Consider the following 24002-nt stretch of genomic DNA (forward strand, 5'->3'; position numbering starts at 1 on the left):
TATGATTTAGATGATATAGGAAGAAATGGTTTCCTTGATTAAAAGGTTTATTGTCAACTTTATAAACAACTTCAGTTAATAATTGACATTTATTTCAGTGGTAATTTGATTCATGTATTGAGATTGTCATTTGTAATTGCTGCATTTGTGGACTTTAAATTGCCAGGTGATTTATATTTTATATGCTTTTTGTTTGAAACATAATTGGCAGCAATGTTATCGAAGATAGATTGGGCAAGAGATAGTGTTTGTTGGAGACAACCTACTTGATCAGTTCCTAAGCATAGGATAGTTAAAAGCTAAAAGAAACCTTAAAATTGTTTATGCTGAAATTTGTTTTTCTTGCAGGCACAACAATAAACCTTCAAATTGTTGGAGACAATAACTAGAATTTTGCATGCAAGGGTCACAAGACCGACTTCAACAGGAGGTCTCTGAGAAGAACCAGAATAACATAGTCACAAGCCTTGCTAAGAAAGCCATGTAAGTTAGTTAGAAATACACATGTTTAGATATCTTTCATTTTTTAAAAGGGACATGTTTTTTGCCTCATAATTTAGTCAATAGATGATACCTTGGTCTTCAGTTTAAGGTATCTTTAGTTTGACCATGGCATGGGAACGTTGTTGACAACTTCAAGCACAAGATGTTATAGTCAAGGGTAAGGTGGGTTTCCTTTCATCATACTATGAAACTGTGTTGTTGGATTCAGTTACTCCTGTTACCACTCTGCAATAAGGTAAAGTTGATGTTAACATTATTGATTTATTTATAATATAACATCCAAACTTCCAAGGGAGAGAACTTCTATTGTTACCATACTTAGGGATGCAGTTGACTGTGTTTTTAGTACTTATGAATAGACAATAGAGGTTGTAGCTATATTTTTGCTGCATCCAAACTAGATATCTGCAACAAAGATGGCTTTACGCCTAACCTCTAAGACTAAAGGAGTAAACACACTGGATATTTGGCCTTGGAAGTATCTGGTTCCATGGATAAAGGAACACCTATTTGGTAGGGTATGCTTATTTTATTTATTGTTTTACATTGACCTTTTTTGCAAAATTTATTTCCATTCCATGCTTCTAAATGCATGTAAGACTGCCAAAAGAGAAAGAAAATTATTTGCTTCATGATGTCTTTATGTTGGCTAATGTATGTTTTCAAGTGCTAGGTCATACTAATTGTCCATTACTTTTACATGTTCTTTTGTACTTCCATATGATTTATGTATGAATGATGGAGACCTTAATTGACAAACAAAAGCTAGGTACAGTAGGGGACTGACTATCGTTGAAAGCAATGATTCTTATGACATGGAATATTTTGCAATGCCATTACAAGAATACATCAATGATCCTGTGGTTGTGGATGTTGTACATAATGGAGCCACATTCTAGGTACTTCAGCAGCTGTTTCTTTAACAGTGTTGAGATTCTGATGGTTCATTTTCTGGAACTACTCTCAATATGTTATTGTTTTCTAATATCATCATTCAACTATAGTATGTTTCCCTAGAATTGTTTCTTCTCTAATGCCACTAATAATTTAAGCAAAAGAAAAAATGGATGCATATAATTTTAAAGCCACAACACTGTTTACCCATTTTAGTGTTGTATGAGCCACTCTCACCTTATGCCTTAGCAAACACCAATACCATAGCTTTGACTTAAATAGAACTTGGCTAACAAGATGGGATGTGCAGTGCTTAATTTTAGTTGCATATCTTGCAAATTTAAACCCCCAAATGCAATTAAAAAGCTCAAATCATGTATGCACTTGATACTTGATAATGATGTCTATATTAAGGGAAATAAAGTTTGGTTTACTGCTCAATTATCAAGTTGCAGGTTTGACAAACAATTCTTAGATAGCAGAAGCACATGAAGTGTGCAATTGTGTATAGAAATATAAGACTCTTGGTAAATATGTGCTACAAGTTGCAAAGGTATTAAATAGGCTTTTGAAGTTGTGATAGTTGCATCATATACTTGTTTGCTTCCCATACCATTCCTTTCTTCAATATTGTTATAGCATATGCTTCAGTGCTTGTACATCTTGCAGAGAGACTGGATGAGATGTTGTATGTTGGTCTTACTAAGAAGCACAGAGAATCTGCCACAATGTTTGCAAATGTCGTTGGTATTCAAGTGATATCACAACTAAATGCACCAAACACTAGCCTGGAAACTACTCATAAGATAGGTTAGTGTGGTTAAACAATTCTTTGTGTTCGTCAAACTTTTTCTTAAGTTACAAAAGCAATGGTGTAAAAAATGGTGCAGAATTTAGAGCATGGTGTGGACTCATTCTTTTTTTGGTTTAAGAGGGTCATATTCTTGGTTGCACCTAAACATGTAATATTTTCAGATTGGTTTGTTAAGTATCATGTTATATATATGGCCATTGGTTAAAATCTTGGTGTTGACATTTAGAGTCTTGGACATAGATTGTGATGCATTTTCATTGATATATAGCATTGATCGTGTACTTGTACTACAAAAAGGAGTTCATTTACGGATAATGATCCCTATAGCAATGAACATCAAGTAACAAGCATCTCTTTGATGGTGGAACTTTGTTATTGATGTTTGAATATGGAATGCACTCTTACAACATTTCTCACTACAAAACAGAAAAGTACCTTGAACAGGGGAGGGTTACTTCAACATTTCTCACTGTTTGAAGAGGATTTATCCAGTGAACTTTACAAATGAGATAAGCTTAGCAGTTTTAATCCTCACATAATATCATTCTATCATGTGTGTGAAAATAGTTATTCCCCCTCCACTCACTCGCCAAGTGTAGGCAAATACTACTATCCAGCATATGTATTTTTTGCATGGCCGGGTACGTGGTGCTTGTATTTCAAGCTATTTAGACTTTGGTTTCAAATTTGTGTGTGCAGTCTGGGACTAGGATACTTATGTTGTACACTCTTTCATTGTGTGAATATTTGTATCTCTAAAATCATTTCACAAACTTTCAAATCAGTAAGGATGCTTTAACATTGACATTTGTATGCATTATAGTTGGAAATCTCATGACTATGTGACCAAAGTTTCTTGGCATGGGTAGTCCATATCCATATCACTGCTAAAGAAGATAATTAATCTTGAGTTAATACTCTGGTTATATTCTTAGAAGTTGATGACATGCTATATTGTTTTATGTGAAATGTATGTATCACATTTTTTTATTGGTATCTGTGATACATAATATCATGTATTGCAATGAAACTTTTTTTTGGGTGTCAGACCACTCATTGATGTTCAGTCTTATAAACTTCACATTTGATATGAATGAATCCTTAGCGTGAAGGGGGTTTTAGATATCCTGCATTGACTCATGATATGATCATATATATATATATATATATATATATATATATATATATATATATATATATATATATATATATATATTAAGTCCAAATTCAAAGACTTTCCTTTTAGTCATGTTACATCACTTCCATGTTTTAAATCTAATTGAACCCATTTCTATTAGCATTGGAATTTTTGAAGCAGAATTTACTCACATAATTCTTAACTTTTTTGTTATAGGCAGAGGAGATGGCTCAGACATTCAGACAGAGAATAGCCCAAGCAGAAGCTATGGTTCGTGTAGACATGCCAAGGTTCCAACCTGAGGTATTGATTGGTTTATTATTTGTCCAAAATTTTGAATCCAATAAAAGTTTAAGAAACTACAAGGATTAAGTGAGACTATAGGAGATAAAATGAATAGGATAGGCAAAAGATAAGGAGCAGTTACAAAATAGACAACAAGAACAGGATAGGCGAAAAAGGTGAGAACAATGTTGCCCCACTCTTATTTTTTTCCACTTATTGACTAGAACATATAGACATTGAATCATTCCATTTTTAGGAATCGCTAATAGAGTGATGATGATCCACATGACTTCCAAGAAAGAAAAGAGAGAATGCAGAAAGGTTTGAATTTCCTATACCTTTCTAACATAATGGCCAATTTTACAGAATCAATGACAATCTCTATATTTTCAGTTTATGATCATTTGTTTATGTTGCATGATGACACCAACACACTCTCTGCTTCACTTGCTTCTTAATAGTTCATGCCCTATTGTTTTGATATTTTTTTAGATGCTTCAGAAATCTTGTCCTTAAATTTAATACTGTCACAGGATTAAAATTTCTTTACCTGTATTTACAAGGAAAAGGGCTTTGACTTCAACCAGTGATCATAAAATTGATGATGATGATGATAACATAGATGAGTTTCTTGAGGGGATCATAACTTACATGGCCATGACCTTTGTTGTTTGATTGTCATACTTAAAAAGTGCTTCTCAGCACCAAAGCTAGGCAAATACAAAAAGTTAGGCAATGATGGAGACAAGTATTTGATTTGTAATACATGCCTAAAATATAGGAACATAATGGCCATGATTCTTTTTGACAAAATTTCAGCCTATTGTACCTTTCAAAATTGTTTCCATTTATGTACGCTATAAATTGTTTAACATGCTACTTGAGTTTTGTATTATGTACAACTTGTATAGTCTTTTCATCTGTCAATAATGAAAATTGCATAGCAGAATGAGGTGCTTGTTGACCCTTAAGACGGTTTTACCACATGTTGGGCGTAAAATCACAAGGATTTTTTTTATTTTTAGGTCAGTAGTAATGTTGTGTAGCTATCATATTCTGGTAATTTGTGTCATATTGGACAAAACTTACCTTGCTTTTCTGTATTTTTTATGAAAAACACATGTAACAGCTATTTCACAAGTTATATTTTTCATTAATGAATTGTTTTAGCTGTTTTTTGAGATTTGATGTTACATTTCATGGAAACATGCATTATTTGTAAAAGATTCAGCCTTAAAAGTATTTCAATTTTCATGATTCAATGATCTGAATTATTGTAAAATACCTGGGAATGAAAAAAAATCATTCTATGATGGTTATGTCGCAAAACCATCACATTGTAAGACAGGTTGTGTCTCTAAACCTGTCTTAGAATGTCCAACATTCTAGAACAGTTTTAGGGGCATAACTGTCTTAGAATGTTCCACCTTCTAAGATGGTTTTGTCTTCAAACCTTATGCAATTCTTCCTAGGAAAGAACCAGTCACCAGAGCCATGACCAAGAGGCTCCAAGAGGATTAGACTAGAGCTGTTGAAGAAGACCCTAAGGTTCTCATAAACCTCAGGGTAGATTTCTAAGCCCATGGGCCAATGTTGGGTCCACTTTTCTCTATAAATATTATAATAAGTTTTTTTTTCTTTTAGATTTGTAGGGTACCCTACAAATTAAGGGTACCCTATCCTACAAGTTAAGGGTGTTGGACAAGTGGCCTCAATAACTTAAGTGGGGGATGAATTAAGTCTTAAAAATTTTCCACTAACAAATTTTAACCCCCATTTAAATGATAGGCTCAGAATGCAGAAGAAGAAGCAACAATCAATTTAATAATGTTCTTTAAATGTGCAAGACAAAATTGATTGCAATAAAATAAATAAAATAAGGGAAGAGAGAATTGCAAACTCGATTTATTCTGGTTCGGCCACTTCTCGTGCCTACGTCCAGTCCTCAAGCAACCCGCTTGAGATTTTCAACTATATCTGTAAATCCTTTACAAACTTTGAACACACCTTGGGATCCCTCACCCTTGTGTTCAAAGATTCTCCAAGAGACAACTTGTCCCTTGATTACAATTCTCACAATCCAAAAGACAACTAGTCTCTTGATTACAACTGACTTTCTGATATGAACAGAAATATTTCTCTCCTTTAAAGTGGATGATACAAATTGAAGTTCATAGAAGAATTTCTCTCTTTTAGAGATGATAATACAATTTGAAGTTCTTAGATGAATTCTCAATAAATTTGCAAGTGTTTACCCAAGAGTTGTTGAGAGAGCATTTCACAATTAAGTTCTCTTAAAATATCTCTCTTTTTCTTTTCAAAGTCAGACACACATATATATAGGCCCTTTGTGTCTTTTCAAAATGGTTTGAAGATATGTGTCTTTTCAAAAAGTTTTTTATGAAATTCTTCATTGGTAATCGATTATAGGTTTCTGGTAATCGATTACACAGTTATATTTTGAAGGGTCATGACTTTTCAAATTGAATTTCAAGAGTTTCGGTGCTGGTAATCGATTACACATCAATGGTAATTTGTTACAGCTTTTAAATTCAAATTTCAAAACCCTTCTAAGAGCTGATTTTTCAAAATTGTCTTCCGGTAATCGATTACACTGCCTGGTAATCGATTACCAGAGCCTTGATCTCTTGGAAACACTTTGTTTTGAGTCAAAAGCTTGATCTTGAATTAATCTTGAAACAATGCTTGTTTGTTGAAGCAACCATGTATTAATCTTGAAGCAATGCTTAACCTTTGAATGTTTGTTGAAGTAATCTTGAAAGCAACCTTGTTTGATTATTCTTTGGCATCATCAAAATCATGTATTCATACATTCACAAAGAATACCCTAGTAGTATAGGGTTTTAGCCTTATATTTCAAGGCATTTTGAGTAGTCTTTGTAGTAGGGATTTTTTTTTTTTGTATTTTCGTGTATTTTGACATGGGTGTCAACTTAGCTATTGGATAGGTGTGTGTATTTTTCTCCCCTTTGGCATATTCTTAAAATATTCCTTTGAAATATTCTTGGAATATTCCTTTGGCATATTCTTGTGGCATATTCTTTTCCCATGTGCTTGAGTCACACCTTTCATTCTTATGGCATCTAAAAAGAATATGCTAAGATGCCTTTGACATATTTTTGGAATATTCTAAGATGTCTTTTGCATATTCTTAAAATATGCTAAGATGCCTTTGGCATATCCTTAGAATATTCCTCCTAGATTCACATGAAATGAAAATGATATTCACAAAGTTAGTGACCTAGGCTATAAATAGAAACATGTGCAACACTTGTCACAACTTTGATGAGTGAGAAACTTGTGAGAAACACTTCAAAGTTCAACTTCTCTCCCTCCTTTTCTCCTTCAATTTCATGCTCCCCCTTTCTCTCATTCTTTTCCTCCATTGAAATTTCCTCTCTAAGCTTCTTATCCAAGACACTCTCATGGTGGTGAAACTCTTCCTTCCATGGCTTATTCCCTAGTAGATGGTGTCTCCCCTCACCACTTCTCCTTTATCTTCCATTGTATCTCCATGGTGAAAAATCACCATTGAAATACCTCATTGAAGCTCAAAGATCCTGCCATTATAGAAGCTTCTCAAGTAAGTTCTCCCATCTTATAATGTCCAACATTGTAGGATAGTTTTTGGGGCATCACCGTCTTTGAATGTTACACTTTCTAAGACGGTTGCAGAACCGTCACCAATGAAGGCCCTAATTTAAACTCAAAAATCCTGTCATCATAGAAGCTTTTCAAGCAAGTTCTCCCATCTTATAATGTCCAACATTCTATGACAGTTTTTGGGACATAACCGTCTTAGAATGTTCCATTTTCTAAGACGGTTGCAGAATCATCGTCGTAGAGTCTTCAACATTCTACGACGCGCACTTCATGGAAGGGTCAAAACCGACTTAGAAAGTCGAATTTAACCGACGTGGAAAGACACTTTTCTAGTTGTGATTTCACTACTAGAAAATACTATTTAATGAAGGTTATAATACACATTCAAAGATGATTTTAAGTTGTCTTTGAATCCAATATCATGAAAAGTCAAGACTTGTCATGACGGTTCTATAAAAAACGTCTTAGAAAAATGTATCATTCTAATATGGTTCCTAACTAAAAACCGTCTTAGAATAGTATCCTTCTAAGATGATTTTCAAAGAATCATCTTAAAATGTTTTTTTCTTCAAAAACAAAATTTAAAAAAAAAAACTTAGGATTCTAAGATATTTTTCCAAAAACCGTATTAGAATGTAGGCTTTCTAAGACTATTTACAATTTTTCAAAAAACCGTCTTAGAATGTTTTTTTTTTAAAATAGTTAGGGATTTTAAGACGGTTTTTCAGAGAACTATCTTAGAATGTGTTTTTATAAAAAAAAATTGTCTAAAAATTGACTATAATTGCATCTAAAAATTAAAAATTGTCTAAAAATCTATGGTGGAAGCCGAGTTATTTCAATATGCACAATGCAATATGAAAACTCATATAAAAAGAGAAGCCTTGTAGCTAAAACATTTATATAACATATTTTCAACTCGACAAAGCATAGAACTGAAAGGACCTTCCTTTTCCTTAAATCTTTTTAATTTGTCCATTGTAGCACAATGTATAGCACCTTGTAATAACCAAAAAAAGGTATTACAAATGGGAAAGAAAAAGAACAAATGACCATATGAGACATATCTTCAACTGATTCATGCCAATAGTTTGAACAGCTTCACCATGAGTGAAAACTATGGCATGGTTTTGGTTTTCAGGCTTTCCTTCCCAAAGCTTAGGATCTCCAGAAAGTTTTATAGAATATATTTCCTATGTATAAGATGAAAATAAAGAACGCATTAGGGAAAAGAAACACAAGATAAAACAGTAAATATTAGAGTTGAATAATTTACATATATAGCCAACTAATTAAACATTAGTTTTCTATATTATATATGTTTGTATTAATTACAATATTTCTATCCTTTTATGACTGTTATTTTCAATACATGAATTATTTCATCATTCTTGCATGCCAAATGAATTCCAGTATCATTCGCCCTCCCAAGTTTGAGAGTTGTACTCACAACTAAACAAGTCTAGTTTTTGTCATTCAAAATATATAACAATTGTTAAAAAGAAAAAGATTATACTCCTATAACATGAGAAAATAAGGGTGCATCCACAATTGATCTTTGATTAAGTTAGAACAAAAGAAAATATACTAATAGAATATATGAAATTTTGTCTCAATAAGAAGGGAAATAATTTATTCTAAGACTTTTATAGAATATGAATCTACATGCAAAATAAAGTTACATGCAAAACATGATCTTGGTAGCAAACTCCTTCCTTGAAAGCTCTAAAACATCTATATATCAACCATAATAATCAATCAACCTAAAACAATAAATATTATTTCTTCAATCTTAATTTCATAGGAATTTCAATCATAGTATAATACAAGAAATGCAACAAAAAAGGAAAAATACTATACCTCCTAATCAGTTAAATTTTAACATAATTGAGCCTTAAACCACGAGCAAGGCATTTTTATACAAGGTAGCCAACATTGTCCAGGTCTAGTTTCTCAAACTAGACAATATATAAAAAAAGATAGTATGAACAACCAAGAAAAAAATTTCAATATTAAATAGCATTTGAAATTCACTAAGAAAAAATTTGAAGGAGAAAAATCAAACTACCAAAAAAGGATATGTTCTCCCTCCTGAGATTAGTATTATAAGTTATTTAGATCTCATAACAACCAATAAAAGGATTTATGATCTTATCAACAGGTTCAGGGAGAGAAAGCTTCCTGCGAATTGCACATATAATAACAATAATAATAATAATAATAAGACACTAATTTGAAAATTCGATATTGTATATATTTTGATTAGATGTAGACTTTGTTTATTTTTCTAGTTGCTATAGTAGAATCTTCGATCATGATATTTTTGGAAGTAGAAATGTCAAATCCATCAGTGTTAAGACTATCGCCAAGAGCACTAATATTAATATGAGAAAATGTGGCACCCTCACAACCATTTACGTGTTGTGAGATTTTGGACTATTAATCATGTTCAGGTTGGTAACACTAAGAGAATTATAGGAATTGATAATAAGAACCTGCATCATCCATATGAAAAACTCAGTCATGTGATATTTTTCTCTCTCATTTTTATCCTTTTCTTCTATTTTTATATTTATTTCACACCACATCATTTGTTAAATTTATTAATTTCTCTCTCTTCATTTATTTATTTTTGTCTGTTTTTTTACTTTTCCATTCATGAGCTAAAGGGAAAGTTTTATCGGACTGCGGTAAGACCGGCGATTTTGTACGGAACAGAATGTTGGGCGGTCAAGAGCCAACATGAGAATAAAGTAGGTGTAGCGGAGATGAGGATGTTGCGGTGGATGTGTGGTAAGACTCGACAGGATAAAATTAGAAACGAAGCTATTAGAGAGAGGGTTGGAGTAGCGCCTATTGTAGAGAAGATGGTGGAAAATAGACTTAGGTGGTTTGGGCATGTAGAGAGAAGACCGGTAGACTCTGTAGTGAGGAGAGTAGACCAGATGGAGAGAAGACAAACAATTCGAGGCAGAGGAAGACCCAAAAAGACTATAAGAGAGGTTATCAAAAAGGATCTCGAACTTCATGATTTGGATAGAAGTATGGTACTTGATAGAACATTATGGCGGAAGTTGATCCATGTAGCCGACCCCACCTAGTGGGATAAGGCGTTGTTGTTGTTGTTGTTGTTGTTGTTTTACTTTTCCATTCATACATGTATACTCAAAATTTGAGACTTATGTGTAGTTTTTTTTTTCTAAAACTATAATATGATTCCTTTTCATCTTTCAAGTTATTAGTCATTTGGCTGCATTTGAAAAATATACTAACTTGGTTAAGTACTTAACTGCTTTATTGATGTCCTTCTGGCTTGGTATACACCCAGTAGGCCCCACATTTGCCACAACAAATTTTCTACCTCCCAAATTGAATAACCTCTGCATGTGGTGGAATGTTAATATAATAGTAAGTTAGTAACCATAACACCAAAATTTGTAGGAGAAATATTTAGGAACAAAACAAAGGACATTATAAAGCTGAGAAATATTACAGTGAGATGAACTTTGAGTTTTGATATCATGATGGTCACAAAGATTCCACCTCCACCAGAGGCATAGTTTACACCCTTTAGAACTATTGGTCCAATTGTGGAGGGTGACAACTATGGTGGGGTGAAACCAGTACCCAAATCCTGACCTGGTGGAGCAAGAAAAACTCATCAGACAAAAAGAATAATAGTATATTAATAATAAACTAAGTAGTAGGGAAAAATGTATAAGCATATCCTGCAAGACTAATTATCAATGAAAGGAACTTAATGTTTAATGTGTCCTTTTGATCAATTATGTGCTCTAGAACATAGTATTATCAGAGAAACAAAGCAATCTAGATACAACTTATAAAGTAAAAAATTACATGCACTTAAAAGTAGAAAGAAATGAAACCACTACCACTAACGAGCCTTTCAGTCTTCTAACTTTATTCAAAGACTGAGAAGAGAGAATTATAGCATTCACACGGAAAAATTATATTTTTGGAGCTTTGTTATCAAACAAGATCACACATGCTAGAGCTACTAAACAATAATAACCTCACATGTCTAGCACTAAGTCAATTAAGCACTTGAACTTGCAGAAACAACAAGTTGATTAATGCATAAAATTTGATAATTTTGTGGACATTTGATGTGCAATGGTGTATCTAAGACCACCTGACCTACAGGAGAGATTTATGAAATAAAATTTGTTTTAGTCACCAAAGTAAGATAATAGAATATTTTAGTGCTAATTGAAATATAATAAATTGAGAATAATGGAGACAACACACAGTGATAGAGAGCAAACCATTATATGGTGATAACACTATAGACAGTGGCCAGTGCACCTAAAACCAGAACCAAAAATAGAGTGATCGAGGTCGTACCCAAATCAACTAAACATTGAAAATGCAGTATCTAGGAAGTGATCCTAGGTCGTCTCCCAACGAGCAATGGTCAACCAATGTTCATAATAGATAGTGATAAAACAGTAATGAATTGGGGGAGGGGGAAGGGTTGTTTGTTTTGTAATTTAAACAGCAAGCAAATTTTAATTAGAAAATAACAGAATTAAAACATGTTGTTTCCCCTTGATTCACAAGCAAGTCTCTTATCCTAGGTTACGAGGATTTATCCCTAACCAGTTCAACCACTTATTCCAACCCTAAATTAAATTACTAAGCGAAAATTAACATAAGGCTGTCATTATGTGATTAAGCAACACATACACCAATTAATCATGAATGAAACTGATCATTAAGCATGAACGTAAATTAAGCACAGAGGCAATTAATCAAGCACTAAGCATGCATGGATTAATAGCAAAAAATACAAAGTAATTGGTGAAGAGGAAAAACTTATCAGTATTCAACAGTAATAACAAAACCTCAAAGAGAGTTGTGCTTGATTCTCAAGAGAAAACAACGCTGGAGACTTAGCCTTCCATTAATCAGCAGAAAACGAAATTGTAGATTGAAGCAGAAACGAAATTGCAGAAAACAAATTTTATTCTACGTGAACAATGTGCATGAACAGTAATAAAAACTGGAATTCCAAAACCCTATAATTATTCTCCTCTCCCAAAAACTCCCTAAACTAAAACCCTGGTGCTATTATATAGGTCCTCAGCCCCAAAGCTTACAAATTTGTTTTAAGTCCAAGCCCATAAATAAAATAAAATCTGGACAAGATAAGATAAGATTGGATGAAATAAAATGTGGACGAAATAAAATCTAGACAAAATAAAATCTGAATAAGATAAGATTTGATAAAATAAAATTGTCTGCTCTCTTCAAGTCCAAGCCCATTCAAGATCATTAAATGTGTCCAACCTTTTAAGCATTGAAGATTTTTCCTGAAGGTGAAATGTTCACATCATGTGTGAAATGTTCACATCATGTGTGAATACAAGCTGAATTAGTTACTTACCACAACACAGGTTAAGCCTTCATGACAAGGATTTGCTACAGCTGCTATAGTACACAATGCAAGGTCTATAAGAAAGTAAACAACAGAGAGGAAAACAAGAAAATAGAAAAGGAAAACCATATAATTAGAATATAGGTCCCTTTCAAAAATAAATGTGAAATTGACAAATTAAATTTACTAGGAGAAAAAAATATTTAGGGTAAATTGAAGGATATTTCATTACTATACTTCCAGCTTCTCTACTAAAACTTCATCATACTTTTTAGCCAGTTCATCTCGTGCAATATCCATAAAATGTACTAAGAAGTCACCCTGTGTGATCAAGAATATTATATTATAATACAATAAGTATAAGCCAAGAAAAATGGTGTTTCTGAAGTGTACATTATCATTGGGAATTGATTTATGCAAGGAAGAAAACCGGTCTTTGATATGCATCTGTACAATTATGGGTAAACCCCTAAATTAGTTTTTGGACTCGGTCACTTAAGTCCCTGATGCAATCCTCCCTAGGAAGGGACTAGTCACCAGAGCCATGAGCAAGAGGCTCTAAGAGGATTGGGCTAGAGCTACAGAAGAAGACCCTAGGGTTCTCGTGAACCTCGGGGTAGATTTTTTAGCCCATGGTCCAAGGTTGAGTCCACTTATCTTTATACATATTACATTAGGACTTCATTATTTTTGGGCCTTGTATTTAGGGATCCATAATGTAGGTAGGGTACCCTAGAAATGTAGGATTTTTCAGTCCTTGTATTTTAGGGCACCTAGAATAGTTTTTGTATTAGGGGTAGTTTTGTAATTTCACATGCATTAAGTGAATATTTGATGTGTGTGTTGGGAAATTTAATTGAATTGGGAGAAGCTCAATCCAATTAAATTTTAGAGGAGGAGGTGAGCATTTGCTTGCTACACCCCATTGTCACATCATATAGTTACACTTTGTGCATGTCCTTCATGCTTTACATGCATCATGACACCTAATCACACTTAGTGGAGAATCTTGGACTTGATCTAGGATTAGTGGGCTGAACCATAGATAAAATTCACTAATCATAATTAGTGAAATTTTGGCTCCACAAATTTAATTTCAAATTCAAGTGAAATTTGAATAGAAATTTAAATTTTCCTCTAATTTTGTGTGACACTTAGGCTATAAATCGAGGTCATGCGTGTGCATTTTTTTTAACTTTAATCATTTGATAATTACACTTCAAAGTTCAAACCTCATTTGAGGCACAAAATTTCGTGCTCCTTCTCCCTCCTTTCATCTTCTCTTCAAGCTTTTATCCATGGCTTCTTTTGGTGGTGAGCTTGTTCTTGACTCATCTTCTCCTTGAAGTGGCGTCTCCAATCATCTTTCTTTCTTCTCCATTCCGCTGCCATTGATCTTCAAGAAGCAAATGACTCCATTGATGAAGAAGATCCAAGGCCTACAAGCTCCACATGGAACCACATCTGTCCCTGACTTTTAAAGATTTTTATTTAGTCCTTGACTTTGTAGTCATTCATTGTAGTCCTTAATGTCAGTAAAAAAAAAAAAATGAGATAGAAAAGGACTAAAGACCAAGGAGGATGCCTTTTTACAAAATTTGGGAGTAAATTTTAAAAAGGGACTATAATGATTGGTGGATACAATCTTAGGGACTAATTTGAGGGTTTACTCATACAATTACATTGCCTTTATGAAATCAGCTAAACATTTTCTTCCAATGAATAAATCATCAAACACCCAAAACTCAAGAAGTTCAAAACAAAGACTTCTATTTTGCAAAAGCTTTTTTTCAGCACACAAGATCTTAAATAGAATATAGATACACAAGGGAGAGTTTGATTTGAAAAAATGTCTCATATTTCCATTTTAATTCACAAATGTTACATCATAACATATAACTGCCTAATTTTAATTCTATATAAAATAATTGTGCTATAACTTCCTAATACAAAATTGTAACTTCCTAATTCAGAACTTTGCCTATCATGTGCTCATGCAAGAAATGATCTTACGAGTTATGATTAGTAGGAATCATTGTAACTTGGAAAGATTTCCAAAATAGATAAGTATTATAATGCTTGTGAATGCTTTTCCACTGTATTTTTCCCATATCAAGCATTCCAACTTCACTTCTCTCACAAATGCAATATATTACAAGATCATCATCTTTTGGCAGCACACTGCCACAAATTCACTGTGTTTCACTTCAATCTTGCAAAGTAAAGTTACAAATGTGCAATATGAATGAGGAAAGAACTTATACAACTTAACTTAACGAAAATTTAGTGGAAAAAAAATCAAAATATTGTCTTCTTTTCAAGGAGTATAATGTAATTAAAACCATTCAAGTTTTTTTTTACAGTAATCTAAAACTAGATGTTCAATTAACCCAATAAAGAAAAGAGAGGTTCATTATTAGAAGAAGAAAATTGAGAATCAAATATAGTAGGTAGTTTTGAAACTTACAGACATCAAAAACAGTATAGGTATATCCAAGGGAATCAATTTTAGTTTAATTAATTTAACCGTTCTGCTAGCTTGAGCACAAAAATATTCAAATTGAAACACCTAATTAAATTTACCTTTCAGTCGCTTTGAGGATTTACATTCAGGATTCAAAAGCTACAAATGGTAAAGGAACTCAGTAAAAACCTATAAATTGCTGCTCTGAATCTCAGATTTATAAAATTATATGCTCTGAATACCCTTGGCCTTCTAAGACAGTGGCTCACAACCATACCATACCATACAATGGCTGAACAAAGCCTTAATAGGGAAAGCAACTCACATTGGTAATCAAAATATCCATCCACTATTATATAATAAGCTATAGTATAGTAGTATTTAAAATTAAAATAAACTAGGAAAGATGATGACACAATCTCTCAAAAGGAAACTGACAAGAAAAAGAATTCAGGTTCTAAGGGTGGTTATGGCAAAGTCAAAGCAAGTGCCTCAAATTGTGTCAAATGGTTAAAAAGCCCGTGCAAGAGAAAGAGTACATCTAAGTAAATAAGAGGATATATAATGTGTGTGCACTCGTAATTCAGCACCATGGCAGATTCCAGTTTTGTAACTTTTTTTCCTTTTAATTATTATTTAAAGAATGTAATAGTTCATGAATATTAAACTCTCAACATTTTATAATCATACTAATGTTACAAAAAATTTAGACAAACGTCATTCATTTAGACAAGAACTGAACAAGTCCTACAATCAGCAATGGCAAAACATGAGGGAAGCAAAGGGAAAACCTAAAGGGAGGTAGCCAACTATGTACCAGTCAACAAAGTATAACTACTACAATCTTATATGCCTTTTATTTGTATGCACAAAAACAAGTAGTCATAAGTTCTTAATCAAGGAAATTGAATCATCCAATTACTCATGTTAGTATGCTACACATGGTTTTAGACAAAACATTCTCATCCAATTATTCAAAGTGTTTTACAATGTAACCAAGGTTTATAAAAGAAGTCTGCAATTGTGATTGTGGCCACATTGTCAAGACATTTAGGTTCTCCAAGACCACATGGCAATCGAAATTGTAGCCACATCAACTACATATGGTCACAATTTCTCAGAATATTAAAGATTGTGACAAAATTGCAACCATGACTGCGACCATAATTTAAAACTTGGAATGCAATCACAAGTAATCATAGCCAACAAAGGCCTCGGTCACAAATAACTAGAATCATGAACTAATTCTTCCAACATATGAAGAATGGAGGAGGCCTCATCAGAGACATTGTGTCGTAGCACTTGGAGAGGATGGAGGGGGAGGATAGGGTTTCGATGAGGTGAGTGATGACAGTGTCGCGTGTGCGCTGAGTGAGGGGTCATATACTTAAGGAGACGGGTGGCGGTGAGGCCCCCCATGACAGCCTCCACCTCTATGTGGGTCTGGCCATGCTCGTCTCGGTTTCATTGCCAAGCCTCGACGAATCACGAGAGTTCAAATAGGTAGAGAGAAAACATGGGTATTGTGATTTTGTTTATTGGTGTGTTGGTATGAATCCCGATAAGACAAAATGACTCAATTAAAACATGTCACATCAGTGTGAGAGGTGGGAAAACACATGTTTCCAAAGACAGTTTTTAAAAATCGATGTCATAAAGTATTTTCAAAGTTGGTTTTGAGAAAACTGTCTTTAAAAAGTTTCAATTATTTACAAAAATATCACCGCTTTACTTACGACATCGGTTGTTAAACCAGTATCATAGAAGACTTTTGTTCCTGTAGTGTTTGAGTATTTTTTTTTTCCACTAAATTACACTTTATACATTATGTATCTGCAGGGTTGAGTTGTATTTTCTTTGAAGTGTTGAATGTTTTGGGTATAGGGTTATACACAACACTACCAGCTATATATGGTTAGCATATATTTTTGTCTGTCCAGCTATAAATATTATATAACCGTAGATGCTTGCTGTTAGGCTATTTGGATGTAAGTTTCTTGATTATGGTACCATTGCTAACTATAATAATACTATATTTTTATGATAAAAAAAAATATATGATTCTTTTAGTAATAAATTTTAGAACTTATCCTTTCTAACTTTTATGTATGACTCTTTTAGAGTAATAATAAGAGAATTTTCTTTTTAGTGCAATAAATAAGAGAAATAATCACATATAAAACAAGTTAAAAATTTATAAGCGCTTTTGATGTTATTTTTATAATTAAAATTGAAATTTCTTCCTAGCTTATGTATTAAATATCAGCATTTTTTTCAATAATATATATATATATATATATATATATATATATATATATATATTTGAATAAATGACAACATTAATTATATTTCATAATATGAATTATAGATTTGAATAATAGATATAAAATGAAATATGGGTGTAGTATGGTAACATCTGAATATACTTTTTTATATCATAGTGGTTACCTTTTAAAAAAAATATATTTTTGTGTTTTAAAATTTATAAAATTATATTTAACACATGCAATTTTTGTATTTTTTTAGAAGAACAGTCTAAATTTATATTAATTTTAACTTCTTTTTAATTCTATAAAATAATATTTAATTAATTATGTTAACCAAGAGGGAAAAATAAGGCCGTGCATTACCTACAAATATAAAAGGTATTTAATCCCAAGGAAATGATAAGAAAGAATCTATTTTCGGGAGCTCAAACGCAGCTACAAGGGATTCATTTGTATGTCAACTAAATATAAATACTATCTAGATGATAACATCAAACATTTTGTTTCTCTCGATGATCGATTATAGGCTTTTTCTGGTCACTGCTTAGTATATACAGTAGGTCATGATTAATTTTTTTTTTAATTATGCTTGATGCATCAACAGATGAAGTTTGTGAAGTTTCATTCTTTTAGTCCAAGTGGATTTAAGTTTTCTTGTCTCACGTGTGGCAACACATTAAATATAATTGTGGATGAAATGACCTGATGGTATAATAATCTCGAAATCTAGAACAAAGTTTTATTCTCGAAGCTAGATTTTTTTTAGGTAAAAGTTTAGGTTTTAAGTTCCAGGATTTGTCAAGATAAATCTATAGTTCAAGAAAAACTTATAAAATTATTTTCAAATTAATTATTATTTTTATATTTTAATAATTTTTATTTTTTTACCGGTTAAAATGTGACCTAATCAATTATCATGTCATTCTTGACAAACGCACAAGCATAAGTGAATAAAAGGAACCTACGATTGGCAACAAAAGGTAAGGTTGGGAAAGAAAAACAAGTTAGCCAATAGTAACATAACAAGAGAAAAAGGAGGTTAAATTGATAGTAATAAAATAAGTGGAATTATCTATTTGATTATTTATCTTATTTATTTATTTTATTTTTTATCTTTTAAAAAAAATCATTTTAGTCTTTTATTTTTTTTAATGATTTAAAATAATCCTTTCGTCAATGCAAAGCTAACGTCAATAATAATATATAGATAGTAGCAGATAAAAACCATCACAAAATGACACAAAACACAATTCACACATAGTGGTGGTTAAAATATTTAAAAATTAAAAAAAATGCTATCATATGTTCTAACCACCCAGGATGAAAAAGAAAGGGAACTGTGAACACCCAAATTGGCTCATTCAGAGATTTAGAGAAGCTACTATTGGTTACAATTTACATGATCTTCCTATGGAAGGATATCCATTCACATGGATCAAGAGCAGAGGAAAGCCAGATGCCATTGAGGAGAAGCTAGACAAAGCCATGGCCACAACTGATTGGTTTTATTCTTTGCCAAATTTTTGTTTCTTCAACATTATCTCATGTAAGTGAGACCATTCACCCATTCTCCTTAAGATTAATGCTAAGAAAAATAGAAAGGTCAAGAGGTAATTTAGATTTGAAAGTTCATGGCTTCTGAATCCTAAGCTGGATCAAGTGGTGCAACATGGGTGGTCTAAGTCTATTTAGATTGATGTGCTCTCAAAAATTAACAATTGCACTCATAATTGAATGCTTAGGGACACCAAATCAGAAATGAGTTCCACTCCCAAATTGATGAATTGAGGCAAAAATGGCAGGAAATTAGACTCAAAGATGGTGAGGATTCTACCCCTCTCTACTCCTCCACATGAAACAAAATAAATAAGGGAAGTATTGAAAAGATTTTTCAAAAAAACAAACATAGCACAGTTTTGTTTTTCAAAAGAGTTTTTCTCAAAATTTTCTAAGTTACCAGAGTTTTTACTCTTTGGTAATCGATTACCAGTTTCCTGTAATCGATTACCAGTGGCAAAGTTTGATTTCAAAAGCTTTTAATTGAATTTTCAACGTTCCAATTGTTTTTTAAATGGTGAAATCGATTACAATATATTGGTAATCGATTACCCGTGTATCTGAACGTTGAAATTCAAATTCAATTGTGAAGAGTCACATCTTTTCATAAAATGCTTTGTGTAATCGATTACATGATTTTGGTAATCGATTACCTGTGACAAGTTGTGAATAAAAATCAAGAGATGTAACTCTTCCAATGGTTTTTAGGTTTTTCTCAATGTTATAACTCTTCCAATGGTTTTCTTGACCAGACATAAAGAGTCTATAAAAGCAAGACCTTGACTTGCATTTCAATAACTTTTTAACAATTCTTTAGAACAACTTTTGAGAAACCTTTGCTACTTATTCTTCTTCATCTTCCTTTGCCAAAAGCTTTCTAAGTTTTCTGGTTTCCAAACCTTGTTCTTTCACAACAAACAAAAGTGTGCTATATCTTTATATTCTCTTCTCCCTTTGCCAAAAAGAATTCGATAATGACTAACCACCTGAATTCTTTTTGTGTGTCTCTTCTCCCTTTTCCAAAAGAACGAAGGACTAACTGCCAGAATTCTTTTGTGTCTTTCTTCTCCCTTTGCCAAAAAGAATTTGACAAGGACTAACCGCCTGAATTCTTTTTGTGTCTCTCTTCTCCCTTTTTAAGTTTTCTGGTTTCCAAACCTTGTTCTTTCACAGCAAACAAAAGTGTGCTATATCTTTTCATTCTCTTCTCCCTTTGCCAAAAAGAATTCGACAATGACTAACCACCTGAATTCTTTTTGTGTGTCTCTTCTCTCTTTTCCAAAAGAACGAAGGACTAACCGCCTAAATTCTTTTTGTGTCTCTCTTCTCCCTTTTCCAAAATAAAAAAGGACTAACCGCCTAAATTCTTTTGTGTCTCCCTTCTCCCTTTTCAAAGAATTCAAAATGACACAGTCTCAGAATTCTTTTGATCCTTCCCTTTCCCTTAAACAAAAGATTTTAAAGGACTAACCGCCTGAGATATCTTTTGTTTCCCCTTCACAAAGTTTCAAAGGACTAACCGCCTGAGAACTTTGTCTTAACACATTGGAGGGTACATCCTTTGTAGTACAAGTAGAGGATACATCTACTTGGGTTGTTGTAACTGAGAACAAGAGAGGGTACATCTCTTGTGGATCAGTTCAAGTGGAGGGTACATCCACTTGGTTGTTCAAAGAGAACAAGGGAGGGTACATCCCTTATGGATCTTTGCTTGTAAAGACTTTTACAAGGTTGAAAAGAAATCTCAAGGACCGCAGGTCGCTTGGGGACTGGATGTAGGCACGGGTTGTTGCCAAACCAGTATAAATTCTTGTGTTTGTCTTCTTCTTCCCTACACTCTTTAATTTCCGCTGTGCATTTTAATTATCGCTTTTACTTTTGGTTAAGTTTCTATTTCTGTTCTTTACTTTCTTAACATTATAGTAAAAGCCTAATTGAATTTAGTAACATTAAGAATGATATATTTTTAATAAGTAAAGGTTCATTAATAATTAATTCAACCCCCCCTTCTTAATTATTTCGAGGCCACTTGATCCAACATCATTCACTTAGCACTCCTGTTAGACAAATGACATCAATAACTTAAGAGGGGGGGTGAATTAAGTTTCAAAATTTTTCACTAACAAACTTTTAACCCCCTTCTAAATGATAGGCTCAGAATGCAAAAGAAAAAGAAGAAGCAATCAATTTAATAATGTTCTTTAAACATTGAAGACAAAATTAATTGCAATAACATAAATGAGATAAGGGAAGAGAGGAATGCAAACTTGATTTATACTGGTTCGCCCACTTCCCGTGCCTATGTCCAGTCCTCAAGTAACCCACTTGAGATTTTTACTAACTTTGTAAATCCCTTTACATCTTTTGAACCACCCAGGGATACTCTTCCCTTGTGTTCAGGAAACTTTACAAATCAAAAGACTCGTTGTCTCTTGATTAACAATAGTTTGCTTTGAAGTACAAAAGAATGTTTCTCTCTCTTTTAGATAAGAATGATACAAGTTGAAGAACTTAGAGGAATTTCTCTCTTTTAGAGATGATAATACAATTTGAAGTTCTTGGATGAATTCTCAATAGATTTGCAAGTGTTTTCCCAAGAGTTGTTGAGAGAACATTTGACAATGAAGTTCTCTTAGAATATCTCTCTCTTACTTTTCGAAGTCGAACACACATATATATAGGCCCTTTGTGCCTTTTCAAACTGTCCTTCGTGCCTTTTCAAAATGATTTGAAGAGATGTGTCCTTTCAAAAAAAAATTTCTGAAATAATCGATTACAGGTTTCTGGTAATCGATTACACAGTTATATTTTAAAGGATTATGACTTTTCAAAGTGTTTTCTGAAGTGTCATTGCTGGTAATCGATTACAAACATTTGGTAATCGATTACATGATTCAAAATTCAAATTCAAAACCCTTTTTAAAAGTTGTTTTTTAAAATTGTCTTCTGGTAATTGATTACACTGGTAATCGATTACCAGAGTCTTGATCTCATGGAAACACTTGTTTTGAGGCAAAAGCTTGATCTTGAATTAATCTTGAAGTAATGTTTGTTTGTTGAAGCAACCTTGTATTAATCTTGAAACAATGTTTAACCTTTGAATATTTGTTGAAGTAATCTTGAAAGCAACCTTGTTTGATTATTCTTTGACATAATCAAAACCATGTATTCATACATTCACAACTCTTAACTGCACAAAGAGTGGACCAATGCACGCACTGCCATTAATAATATACAACTGCAATGTTGACACCTTCAGGATCCTCAAATGTGGAAGAAACCACTGCATGGCTTCTACAAAATCAACACAAAAGCAACCCTTTTCAATGAGTCAAATAAACATGGAGTGGCCATATGTATTAGAGGGGAGAATGGAAGCTTCATCCCAGCAAAATCTATGACTTTTGGTGGTTCTCTTTTGCCAAGGGAGGCGAAGGCACTTGGCCTTTGCATGATATACAATGGGCCAATAACTTGGTCTTGCAAATATTCATTTTGAACTAGATTGCAAGAATGTGGTGGATGTTTTAAAATCAAACTCTAAAGAAAATTATGATTTTCGTGTTTTGATATCTAGATGTAGAGCTTTCATTAGGAAACCAACCAATATTGTTGCTCACACCTTAGCTAGGGCATCAATATCTTATGCTTGTGTCCAAATCTTTGAACAAATTCTTACTTGAATTTATCACCAAATTATTCATGAAATAAGTTAACTTTCTTCCTATAAAAAAATGTTCTAGATTCTAACCACCCAAAATCTAGAACAAAACATCCACAACCCAAAACGATGTTACAAGCACCCACAACCTAAAACATCTAGGTATTTGCATTTAAACAAAATCCAAATACAAAAACAAGAAAAAAGGAAACTAGAGAAACACAAAAAATGTTGAAGATCCTCTTATGAACCTTAACTTTTTTTCAATTTAATTCACACACAACTGAAGTAACAATTCTTAAAATTCGTTGAGAGCTTTTAAAAGCGTAGATATTACAAGGAAAACCCAACCACAATCTTTGCTTTTGGTTCAAAAAATTGAGAAAAATTACAACGCTTGTATTCAGGCTTTTTGGAAAGGAAAAAAATGCCATTGTTCATGCTTTACTCTTCACCTACAACATTTTCCAAACCAACACCATTCACATAACATACGCAAACATAGAGATTAGTCCTGTTCTCACGGAGTCATTTGCGAAGAGATCGAACGAATTTGAGAATCCGAACATGATGCCCAATTGGTTGAGATATTTAGCGCAATGCGTCAAATTCTCCACATCAGCAAACATGTATTCCCTGAAACAAAAAGAGGAAATGAAACTCACCTAATTGTGAAGGAAGATTGAATTTATTTTAACGTTGACTGTAAGAGAAGTGACAAAAAGGACTTAAGTGAATCATTTCAAAATCATAAAAGACTGAAGGATCATCCCCTCTTTCCCATTTCTTCACTAACAACAAAACAAAGGAAACACACACAGTTAAACACAAATACAGCACAGATATCCAAAAATTCACCTCTAATGTCGCGTCGCTCTTACTTGTCGTCCATGCCGACAACACCAACCTTGTACGCTACCTGTTGTGCTTTCGATTTTCAGATTGCAATTTTAACTTATCTTTTCATTTTCTTTTTCTGTGCATTCACCGTCATTACATTTGAATCCCACAACAAGGTGGTTGTTGGTGCCGCTATTCACGATGACCATATGCCTTTGTACAAGCCTTCATCGCTGTAACTTGCAAGAGTTTGGGATTGTTGGGCACCGGAGTCATTGGTGATATTGGTGTACCATTTGATGATTAGATTAAGATTTCAAAAGGATTTTAAAAGACTTTTTTATGATTAAAAAGTCTTGTGGTATTCAATCAATACTTTTATAAAATATAAACAAATCTTGTGGTATTCAATTAAGACAATAAAGATTTTTTTTTTAGGGCAACAAAATCTGTTGGTATTCAATTGAGATTTCTTACCACTTTTAAAATGTCTTTTGGTATTCAAAAGTAAATAGATTTTGATGGATTCTTTTGTGGAATGGATTTTGAGAGACTT

The 24002-nt window shown here is 32.9% G+C and overlaps 1 pseudogene; it reads left to right on the top strand.

The window, feature by feature from the left end:
* Window positions 1-920: 920 nt before the first annotated feature.
* LOC114402002 lies at window positions 921-23685 on the top strand (annotated as a pseudogene).
* The last annotated feature ends 317 nt before the right edge of the window (window positions 23686-24002 follow it).

Source organism: Glycine soja, chromosome 20 (genome assembly GCF_004193775.1).
Source record: "Glycine soja cultivar W05 chromosome 20, ASM419377v2, whole genome shotgun sequence".
Classification (NCBI taxonomy): Eukaryota; Viridiplantae; Streptophyta; class Magnoliopsida; order Fabales; family Fabaceae; genus Glycine; species Glycine soja.